General features: G+C 33.3%; 1 protein-coding gene across 1 annotated transcript in view; it reads left to right on the top strand.

The window, feature by feature from the left end:
• The window catches only part of ERC2 (ELKS/RAB6-interacting/CAST family member 2), a 311703-nt gene that overhangs the window by 283897 nt on the left and 15273 nt on the right, over positions 1-12533 (top strand). The window lies entirely within an intron of this gene.

Raw genomic sequence — 12533 nt, 5'->3', positions numbered from 1 at the left:
AGGTCTATAAAAATAGGAAAAAGCCTCTGAGCATGAACTTATCCACTTGTGATGCTGACTTCATTACAGACATTCCAGCCAAGTACCTGTGTTCCAGCCATGATGCATTCATGTCTCAGGTCAGTCAGCTGACCAGGAGACATTTCATGTGAATAAGCAGATGTACTTTATCCTTCTTAGTACTTCTCACTCTACTGCATCAGAGCAGTTCCAGATAATTTTGGTTTACTTTGGAAAAGAGAAGGCAGTTGTTTTCTCTCTTAAATATCTTCTACTTTTTGTTGTTGTTTTGTTCTTGTTTTTTTTGTACCTTTAAGTTGTTGATGAAAAGTGTTCAAAACATTCATAACTTTCTTCAGACAAAGTGAAGGAAGAGCAGAAGGGGATTGCTAGAGTGGCATGATTTGGATAACTTCACTTAGAATTGTAACCAAATACTTGAAATACCTCCATTATTTACAGTGATAAAGATCTTCAGTAAAGCTGTTTAGCTAGATTAAATTGATGCCAAAATAATCTCCCTGTTATCTCAGACACCACAAAAAAAAAGACACCAGGAATAGGAATGTGGTTTAACTAGGTCATCATTTTATTACACTTAAGAATTATCTGATAATAGAGGTTGTAGAGATCATTCATACTTCTTTAATCCTATTGGGGAGAATCACTGTCAAAACCTAAAACTTTCATATATGCATCCACAACAAAGGCTTGTTAGTGCTACCCTTTCTTGCTATGACTGTGCTGGACCAAGGGAGAAGTAGGAAATTCCACACTGTATGACATATGCACGTTGTTCCTTAGTTTCTTTGAGAGATGCTGTCTTCCTGTCTGTTTGTGTTTCACTAGAACTTTAGTGAATGATCAGCTGCAGCATCATTTTCTTTTTATGATCCTATTTGTGCCATCTTCTATTTCCACAGCTGTTATACTGTTGAAAGCAAGACAAAAACAAAGACTGACTTCTCTAGCCTAATATGATTGTGAAAGTAGAGATATTTAAAAGTCTTAGATCACTCACTAGACAATGCTAAACTCAATAGATAATGCCTCCAAATCCATTCCTGTTCTATATTGTAGGAGGAATTTATGTTTTAAGGACCAAAATAATGTAGTGGGCAATTATATAAATCACATTACTTTCATGTATATCCACAATACTCAACAACCCCTCTGGGCAGCCTGTGCCACTGCTCCGTCACCCTCACAGTGAAATAGGGTTTTTTTTTGAGAGACCTACAAAGACTATTTCTCGAGAGAAAGAAGGAGAGGTATGTGTGTGAATCCAAGATTTCTGATTGTATACATGAAATGCCCTTCAAGGCGTAAGATGAGAAGTCACTGTCTCCTCTAGAAAATCCTGTTAATGGAAGTAAATTTCCTAGAGTCAGATTTTTTTTCCATACAAAATTGTAAATACTCCTTACTATTTCCATGTGTAGGAAGAGGCCAGCTACTGCTCTTTCACTTAACTGATGAGGCTATTAAGGTGTGCAAATAAGGGAAAGGATTGTAGAGTTTTAATGGATATACTTTGTAACATTTATAGATGCTTATGTAGTTGGAACATCAAAATAGTTACAAATTTATCTGCTGCTGTTCAGAGTGCTGTACAAGAGCTGTGTGGCTCTCGCCCTGTGAGGTCATCATAGTCATCAAAAGCCTGCTTCATATTTAAAGAGATAGGGCACAGTATGTAGTAGATGTCTTAAAGGTTCAGGAGGTCAATTCTATTAAACTCAGTGAAGTAACCTAAAGTATTGAGGTTACTCACAGATTTTATTGTTATTGGACTAAGGCCAGAAAAACAGATTCTATTGCTGTGCCGTAATGTATCGCAGACTTGCACTAAGATTGAATTGCCTAAATGCAAACGTAGCTGCTTTTACCACAGATTTACACTGTGAACAACTTCTTTAATCACTCTGGTAGACTCCTGAAGCATCTTGGTGTATTTTGTGTTGCATCTAGAAGCTTCTTGGCTTCTTGTGTTTGAAAAAAGAAAGTTAAAAAAAGTCTTAACTGTGAATTTCAGGGTTTTTTCTCTCTTTAAATAGTTAATGACTTAACACTCCTAAACCAAAAAAGAAATTTCTCCAAATTTTCTATTCTAATTTGTATGGCCTTGGAGTACTTCAAACAGATTGTAAAACACCAAGACATACTTTCTGAAGTAATTTATCACAATCCTTTGTACTGAAAACAATAAAGAAGGAGCATCTTAAAGATATGAAATAGACTGCCTTTATAAGGGAGTGAGAATACATGTGATTTATTTTGAATATGAATCTACAGATGCACATATATTAAAGATCAAAATATTATTTATGTGAATGAGTTGAGCAGTTTTTTTATGGATTATGACTGTATAAGCTTAAGTAAAACTCCTGTTACTTCTAAGCTGAAAGAAAAGTATTGGTGTTATCTCACATGCTGGCTTACTTTTACTGTGTTTTTTACATTATTTTTTGATAATGTAGGAAATTTATTTGAATGACAGTGTATAAACTTAGTAGTAGTAATGCTGACCTCTGTGTTGCAAACATCTTCCTATAAGAAATGAGCATATTTAGTTTTGATGATTTAAATAGTTTAGCAATTGCGATCTGTCAGTTAAATATTTGTTGTTTAGTGGCTTAAATAATGGATAGAATAGTAAAGTACTCCCAGCAAAAGAGAACTACTGGAGCTATTTTGATTCATACACCAAATGCTGTAAATACAAGAGCCACAAAACTTTGCAATAGGCTTAAAAAACAGTATTAAACAAAATCACCACTAGGACTTGGCTGAGTATTTACATAATATTTATAATCACCCTGGCCAAGATTCCTTTTGAGAATTCTGAGACAGCTATTTTTAGAGAAATTTGTGTAGTGATGCAATCCTTCATGAAATAATTAGCTTAAAGTCCATTTTTAGAACCTCTCAAGAGATTTTTGTAAGAGCAGAAGACACTGCTATGTTACTGATTCATTCTAAACTTGGATACTGCAAAAAAATTTCCCAGTTGACTCTTTTCACTTTTGGGATATAAAGCCAAAAATACAAGTGGACTTGGCTAAAATGCAAGGTCTTCTAACTCCTTGAGAGCATTTTATTTTTCTTCTCAAAACATGAAATTAGAAACCTTTCCAATGTTTTCAAGACTGCAGGTGTACAGAATAGTCTGGCCAGAGGCAAAGTTGGTGTTTGGCAGTCTTCTCTAGTCTGTTAGTTCACTATTCTGTATATCATCACATGAACATATTGCTAATGAATCAAAAAGGGTGAGAAGCAATCAAGGAATTTAAAAAATCTGTGTAATCAGTTTCTCAGCAAACTAACCAATAGCAATATTTTCTCCTGCATGCAATACATAGAAGTATTTCTTACTAATTAACATCTAAATATTTCAAAGAACTCAGCAGCAAAGGAGTAAAATGGAATTGAAGGCAGCACATTACATTAGACGAACTACTCTAGTTAAATACATCAGAAATAGTGCTAATTTGATATTATGTTGGTGATACCAAGCACTCAAGAATAACCAAATGTACCAAATTATGTTTTCCTTGTTAGACTTATTCATCTGGGTTGCATTGTGTATTTTGTGATATTGAAAGTATTTATATTACTATATAATAAAAAGTATAGTATTAGAAGTTGTGACAATGGTAGTTTTTCTGACAGCCCAAACCATTCTTCTGCAACGCTGTGCATTAATTAATTGAATTTAAGCCCTCTAATGTTTAACAAGTGTGGGAACAAAGAAGTATTGAAATGCTTTCTTACAGCATCTGTAGACATTGTCATCTCTAGACCTTGTCATCAGTAGCACTTTCCTGGCATTGTATTGGTTCCTTATCACTATTGCTTCTGTCAAACTAAGATTCTAGTTTGCTTGACTTTCACAGGTGGCAATATTGAATGTTCTTATTATTATTATTTACACAGATCTGCTTCAGAGAGATTAATTGTACTGTTGAGCCTAAATGTTACTGTGCAGTAAACAGACTGTTACAACGCCATTCACGTGTACTATAGGCATTTGGCCTTTGTGTTATTTATTTTCCTCTTCTGTTTCTACTATTTATTATTATTCATAGTATTGGTCTTGCTCAAACTTTAAGCACCTTTGAGCAAAAGAATAGTCTGAGACCCTTAGATTTTTTTGAGTTTTATTTTTGTTACAGTTACACCACACAAGCTCTCTTTTATTTTGGGCAGGTAAGAATAGATGTTCTCAGAACTTCACAGACAATGCAGCAAAATGGCTACCAATCTCTGATTTTAAATGTATCTGTTCAGATCCGATTGGCATCAATATAAACACTTCATGCATTCAGTGGCTTTAAATCTATTTAAAATTAGTGTAGGGGTGAAACAGCAGAGTGCAACTTCTCACTGTAGCTTAACACAGCAGATCCATATGGCACAAGGTAAGAAAGAGAATGTGTGTGTGTAACAAATAGCCTTTGCCTGATCAAATTAGTTAATTCAGAAGAAATATTCTGTATTGGAAAAATATTGAAAACATTGGCAGTGCTCACACAACACTTTTCACATATTCTCAGTAAGATTTTACAATTTATATTATGAAAGTAGAAGCATTCAAAACATAGAGGAATATGGCATCACTTTTTCCTCCTTATGCTTTCAGGAATCCAAATTCTTTCTGGTGGTATTTTTACATAAACATTTTCCAGTGTGAGGGGCTTTTTTTTTACCTCGTAGCCTACAGCAGTCAGGCTCTGAAGGGCATTACAGGCTTGGTATGTAATTCCTTTCCTACTTTGTAGTTGGTGATATGCTTAAAAATCTGTTTCTGTTTGTTCTCTGTTCTGAGTTTTTTCATTCTTGAACAATTTATATCATATCTTAAGCATGGCCCTGTCTAATAGCACCTTTTTCACTGGTGATAATCTCATTGTGAACTTATACTAGAACCTCTCAATGACTGTTATAATGCACTTTGTTCAGACAACAGATTTAACTCCACTGAGATTGAATATCTTAAATGGAAAAGGAGGTAATGCAAATATAAATAATTATATATTAACACTGGAACTTTTGTTGTTTTTTAAATCTGGCTGGCTTGATAGGTTAAAATGGGTATTAAGTATCTCTGATAATTGTGAATATCTCCATTGTATAAATGAGTGAACTCCCAAGCCAAAAAGTTGAGATTTTTTCTCCATGACATAGTTCTGAAACAGTCTTTAAGTTCTACTACAGAGTACCCCATGATAGTAAAGCTAAATATATATTAACACTCGATGTCAAGTACAGTGTTAAGTAGCCAGTTATTTTTAAAAAATTATGAAATTGGATGTCAAACTCTCAGCTTCTGTGTGGATAGAAATTGCCATTGCTAACATTTAAAATCAAACAAAAATTGTCAGTAAGGTGTATTCATAAAGTACATCAAGACAATGTTGTAATGTTATCTGTCTTTCAGTCCATATTCCAATATACTATCCATATGTTGAAATTTATGTTTTGTTCATTAATTTTTATTGCATACAATGGAAGAAATGTAGTAATTTCAACTTGAGTTTTATTTTGTATGTGATACAAATGAGAAAGCTGAGCTTGGTAATGAAATTGCAAAAATTATACCTGAAATGAACTATTCAGATGTTAAAGATACTGAAAGACAATCAGTGCTACTAACAAGAGCCTTGCAATTTCAAAGGTCTTGTTCAGCTACTGAAGTTTCTGATTCATGTCTGGTTTTAAGTAATTATTATGGTGAAGTGTCTTTTTAATGTGTTATTTCCTGTTGTGAAAAAAAGGAAAGAAACAGAGAACCTTACCTTCTTACATTGCTTTAAGTTTAGTAGGACCTGGACTGAGATGTCCTGAGGCAGCTACTGTTTCAGAGCTTTAATTATGCTTTTTAACCCACTTCTTTGTGTCTATGTTCTTACATACTTCTATGTAATTACCAAGTTTAGTAGTAAGACTCAAATACTTTTAGCATGACTTTAGCCTATACATTACTGAGTGCACTGTATTATTACAAGATATTTCCTGCGCTTCAAGCCATACTTTTAATTCACAGAACTTAAAAAGGCTTCAAAAACAAAACCTCTAAATTCAGACTACAACTAAAAAGTCAGATGGACTGTGTTCAAATCAACATAACTTTGCTCAATCACAAATGTCGGGAAAGTTGAAATTCAGTCTTAGTACTTTAGATAAGTGTCTAGTTGGCACTTGGAACTGCTGCCTGTCTTGATGTGCCAAGTATCTAATGTCCCAGCTGGTGTTTGTGAGACTATTATCTTTCAGGTTATGAAGAGGGAAACTTAACTATGAGCTCCTACTTCTTTCAGGATAAGTTAGTCACATTTTGTAATCTTACAAAGTAGCAGGTGTAATGGTTGTTAATATGAGTTAAATACTATTGTAATTAAAAATACCTGAAATACATGTAAACTTTTATGTTTATGTTCAGCATGAAATTATCAGATCCAAGTATTTGAAAATATCTACATTGGAAGCTGCTTTCCATTGCTGCACAGGAGTCAAGGACATCTAATTTGACCATCAATTGCTTTTGTATTTCACCTGGGAGAAAAGTTGGATTTAATGAAATCTTGGCAGATACTAAGTATTGCTTCTTAGTCTCTGTTCTCTGTCCTGTGAAACTGGGGAAGACAGACAGGACCTGAAGAAACATTGTTCTGGTTATAAGCATGTCACAAATGATAAGAATTGTAAGGTTTTCATGTGAAACATCCCATGACTTAAGTTTAATATATAACTATATATAGATGGGAAAAAGAAAAAAAAATATGCTTTCTTAGCATAAAAACTTTACTGTGTTCTTTACTTCATATGCAATAGTCATGTCATTAATGAGTAAAAAAGAAAAAGCGTTAAATGAGGAGTAGCCAAACTTTTCTCCAATAAACTATCATGCACACTTTTAGCGTGCATGCGTCCTGTCTCTCACACTTTCCAGGACAAGTCATACAGTATAACAGGAAAAGAAAAGCATGCTTATTAGCCCATTTGGAATTTTAACAGAGAAAAAATCGTGTTCTTCAGTGGAGGTGGGAAACAAAGCAGCAAAGCCCATGTTAAAATACAGTTAAGGCTAAGACTAGAAGCATAGATTACATTGCAAGGATGTTATAAAAAGAAAATGAGTAATTAAAGCATTCAGTAAAACATAACTACCTCATAATGATTCATGCCAACATCCATACGGTTATGATTACGATAGTTATTTATCATCTGGAGTTCTAGTTAGCTACCATACTGTAATGTTTTTGTTATCTTTTGGTTACTTATGAGTGCTTGCAAACTCACAGTATTCATAAGGTTCTTTTGTCTTGAAATTTTCTTGGTGTCTAAAACCTCATGGCATAAGCAATAAAAAAACCTGAATACTATGATACATTTCCAAGGACTAAATACAAGAGTCTAATTTATTTTGAAAGTAATTAGTGTTATGTTCCTAGTATTATGCTGTTAGGAGTGGCCTGAATAATTAGCATAAAGTAATACAAGCTCTGGTATACTTGAAGTATATTGAAATATGTTGAAGGATATCGAAGTTCACTTTTTCCATACAGTTCTAGTGTTGTCAGCAGATGTAATTAACAATTCCTTTGGTTTATGGAAAAATCCTTCTGTCAGAACCATAGTTAGTGGATGTGTTTTAACAATTCATCTAATATAATCATGTGTTAATTCAAGAAGTATGATTCCATTAAAAAGAATTGAGAGCAGTCTCAAGGTTAAGCTTTTTAACAGTAAAAACCTTGGAATTATATTCTTTTCTTCAACCAGATAATTAGTAAACCAAGGCTCAAAAACCTCAAAGTATATCAAGAAGTTTAAGCAAAAGAAGTTTCAACTGAATGTTTGTGATGGAACCTCTCTTAAATCTTTTTTCTAGATGACAAATTAACAATTTGGCCTATTATCAAGTCACTTATGCAGAATGCATGTATTTCTAGTAAGCTTGAGATGCTCAGAGAGGGTGAAACTAAACGACAGTGATTTTGAACATGTTTTTTAGAAGCTCCAAGATTGGAACTGAAAATTTTTAATTTTTGATCTCAGAAAAAATATTTAATGACAATCAGACAACAAATGTGAAATAGATGGAAACCTTCTGAAGAGTTAAGAAAAAATAAATTGGTGAACTTCAAGGATGTTTGAGGCCAAGTACACCATTTGTTGTGCAATATTCAGTTAACTGTAACTTATCAAATAACACATCATCTTTTGTGGCACTTACAAACTGTACAGCAGTAGAAATGAGAAGAAATTCTTCACCTGTCTTCACACAGTAACATTCTTCAAAGAATATGTAAAAATATTGTTCTGACATGAAATCTGGTGTTTTTTTTTAAAGAGTAAGTACAGAACTGTCTTAATGAGCACACATTTTGTTAATCCTCCAATAGTGGAATTCAGGCCTGAAGCACTGGATTCATACTGGAGAAAACAAGTGAAGCTGCACATGCTTTCATTTAAATTAATACAACTTCTGGATAAACTTGGTGAAGTATATAGGCTTAAGCAAACAATTTTTAGATACTTACCTTCTGGATTTCAAAGTTTAAAAAAGATTTTATTCATGTTTTCTAAAATTGCCTTGGGAAAATGTTCAGATTAAACAAGTTCAATTTAAATCATTTATTAGTAAACATCAGGAAGAGTCAAATTAAATGTCTGCCACAAGAAGATCTCCAAGTGCTTTGTGGTAATATTAGCATGCTTATTTCAAACAGTGACGTTGCAAGAAAACGATTCTCTACTGTTGAAGACAACAAGAGGCCATTTCAGAATCAAAGCTTGAACGTGGGTCTCTAGGTTTTAAATTTTGTGCTTTAATTGTTAGACCATAGGATATTTTCAGGACAACTTCTAGGCCTTATATCTGCCTACTTCTCATATTATTTAGGGAAAAATCCTACCTTATTGAAAGTGAATATTACAGAAATGTTTCAAATTCCATTTTGTGAAGAGAGATTGAGAAGAAAATCCAAAGGAAAGTAATAGCTATTGAATGGTATTACACCTATATCCCAGAGCAACAAATGTTACTATTTTTCCTCATTTGAACCTCATTCATGAGAGTTTTGTTGTTAACTTAATCCAGATGACAGATCAAAGCATAGTTCCCTATTGCCACCTTGCTAAAATATTTTTTAAAAGACAGTTTTAATATTATAGTTTTACAGTTACAGATTGCTGTTAAGCTATTTAGTCTGTTACCAGTCAATCAAAGACTTTCATTTCACCTCAGTAGATCCTTACTTAAACTCAACAGAATTTTAGGAGGACAAGAAATATCTGTCAGTTTTGTTACAGTGTTAGGTCATAAATTCTTTGGTAAGTGGGTTAAAAATTCAGTTACGCATACCATTCATGACCTTGACAGCTTAGCAAACAGTGATATTGAATGATCAAAGACAACTGTTTCAAGCCCTAAGGGTTAATATACCTGTGCACCTAAATTTAAACTGGTTTTAATTCCTCTATCGTTTCTTTATTTAAAATGAATGCAGTATTTATTGAATATAGTCAATAAATTAAAGAAAAAAAAATCTGAGGAAACTGTTTAGGCTAAAACTGTACATAGCCTATAGGAGATGCAGTTAATTAATTGTTGCATTTTACAAGGTAACATTTTTTCTTTTATAGTATAAATTGAAATTAAAACCTACACATTCAGGTGTAGGCCTGGTGTTCACCAGGCATTTTCAAAAAGAACTGTTGGCATGACAGTTTTGCTGTCAGAGCTGTGACTATGTAAATTTCAAGAAACCCTTATTGCAGGAAAACCATATCAATAGTTATATTTTTGAGAGGAAAATGTGAATAAATTTTTGAACTATATAATTATTTCAGATATAGAGTAACTCATACAGAGAAACAGATGATGCAAATTTAGGTATGGCATGGTTTAAATGCATATACAATCACTCTAAATTTCATTAATTTTATATTCCAAGACCCAGTTTCCCAATCATCTAGAAAAGTCATATTAAATAATCTGTTATACTTTCAAAAGTAGAGTGAGAAATGTGTTGGATGTTCTTGACTAGAACACTTAAAGAATGCTGAAGATGTTGCAGAATATTATGGCATTCCCAAGTCAATAGGTGGTATTTTCCCCTCATAATCAGTGCAGAAACAGTGTCCTAATGTGTTTTTATGGGACCCAGACTATGAGAATGTACTGTCTGATAAACCAGCATCCTAAAATATATGTCTTTCTGTGTGTTTGTGAGTGTGCTTGTATGTAGGTGTAGAGGTGTGAAGCCCTAAGGTCCTGAACAAATTCCGATGTGGTTAATTAATTTCTTCCTCAAATAAAAATATACCTGGCATTTCAAAGCCTACTAAAGATTAAACGAGTTAGCAAGGGAAATAAACAGAAGCAATGGTACAGATTTTTGTTTAGAAATGTCTGGAAAGAATTCTATGGTTGCTCTGGATGGCTTTATTTGCTGGATTACTCCAGCAATCCTCCTGTTCATCCTTCTCAAAAGTCCTTCTTAAAAAGATTAAAATCATACCATATTTTGTGCTTCTGAAGTCAAAGCTAAGCGTACCTGGAAAGTAAGTTCAGTGTGGAAGTGTAGCACTGACAAGTAGCAAAGCAAAAAGAACCTCAAATTCATATTGCTGTTGTGAAGAGCTAACACATTAAAACTAAAAGCTTTAAAAAATAATATTAAAAAAACCCATTTAGCATAATTTAAAGAAATTAATAACAATCAGAAGTCATGTAAAAGTTTGGATAGTTTGATGATCACTTGAGTGGAAGAGAAATTGTCATTTCACATTTCTTATATATTTTGCTCCCAGAACAGACACACTAAAGGAAGCCTACTACAGCATTAACATTTCTTTGTGCACATTTTACTGCAATCTGGCATCCAAAAGGAAGAAACATTAGAAGTAGTTTATTTATATTTCAGCCCCAAATTAGAAAGATTACATCATTCATTTACAGCTCTTATCCCATGACACGTCTAATCCCCAACACCTCATTACAGGGGACACTTTTAGGATTGCATATATCATCTTGTTTAACTTTTGCATTCTTTTATGGAATACAGTTGAAAGGTAGGAAATTTAAGGCTGTTCATTGATAAGAAAATAAACGAATAAAATATTAGGAGCTTCCTCCAAGAGTCAGGTTATTACAGTGTTTACAGTAAGTAGGTTATTATTTGTCTATTAATTATCCATCTCTTCCACTTTTGCTCTAAAGACCTTCCTCTTTAGATTCAGACAAACAGACCAAATACGATGATACAGACTGAGTTGGTCTTTTGGCAAAATCAATAGAAATTCATAACTGAAATTAATCTTATCTGAAAGGGAGAAAATGAAATGATTCCAAAATTAAATGGTTTTAACTGTGCAGAAAATAGTGTTGAAATTGTGAAGTGATACTACCTTGTGCCAGTGCAATTCCTGTTCAAAGGAATCCATGACTTTACCTGTAGAGGACATTTATTCTGTAACATAATGAGAAGATGCTCTTTAGTGCTATACAGGTGTTCAGAAAGAGTCTGGCAATGGCTAAAACATGTGTATATCTAAATTGTGATTGTTCCTCTGTCTTCTTATTGTGGATGTCTTAAGGGTTTGGTTTGAGTGAGAGTTTGTTTTTATTTGAACTGTGTACAGATCATCTCCTGTAAAAAAGTTGATCCTTCCAATGGAAATCATTGCTAAAAAGACACATCATGATTTCCATAATGCTTGTGGTTCATAGTTTTTCTTGCATTAGATTTTTTTATACCTCATATATTGTGCAATATGAATATTTGGTTTGCTTATTTTTTCCAAATGTCTGTTCTAATTTACAAAAAAACCCCATTAAAATTGGGGAATTTAATAGCAATCTCTGAGTTTTCCCATTTTCCATAAAGATATACTTATCAGTAAAGTTTTCCTAACAGAGATTTTGACATACCAACCCCTACCATTCTATGATTCTATGATAATATTGTTCTTATATGACAGTCGATTTACAATAGTCCTGGAAGTAAAATTAACACATACTGGCTATTGATCATTAGCTGTCTTATGGGCACTTCGAATTGGAAGCCAGTTAGACTTATTTATATGGGAATATACCTCAACAAATGAATTGTGTTTAAATCCATCTGTTCAAGTTGCTCCTTTAATATGTTTAGCCAGCATCTTCTCTGGAGTTAGCATGAATCGAATTAAACTGTGATTTTTTGCAATTGATGATTTCAGTCTCTTATCCTTGATGTTTACTAGAAGTTTCTGTGCAAGGTAAACTTGTTTGTACTTGACAAATGATATCCATATAGACAAGTGGCACAAAGTAGACAATGCTCCTTCAAGAATAATCTTTCTCCTCTAGGGTTCAGGTGAGATTGTTGAAGATGACATTAAGGGTGTTAAGACTATCTTTCCTTCAGTAATCAGGAAAGTCTCTAACTAGTTCTTTTAATTTTGGAAGAGATCTTTGAGAGTTGCCAGCATTTTTTGCATTGTTAGTGCAAAAATAAGTAAAACATGATTACAATTAACAG

The sequence above is a fragment of the Colius striatus genome, chromosome 15 (assembly GCF_028858725.1).
Source record: "Colius striatus isolate bColStr4 chromosome 15, bColStr4.1.hap1, whole genome shotgun sequence".
Lineage (NCBI taxonomy): Eukaryota > Metazoa > Chordata > Aves > Coliiformes > Coliidae > Colius > Colius striatus.
This window is presented reverse-complemented; position numbering and strand designations above follow the sequence as displayed.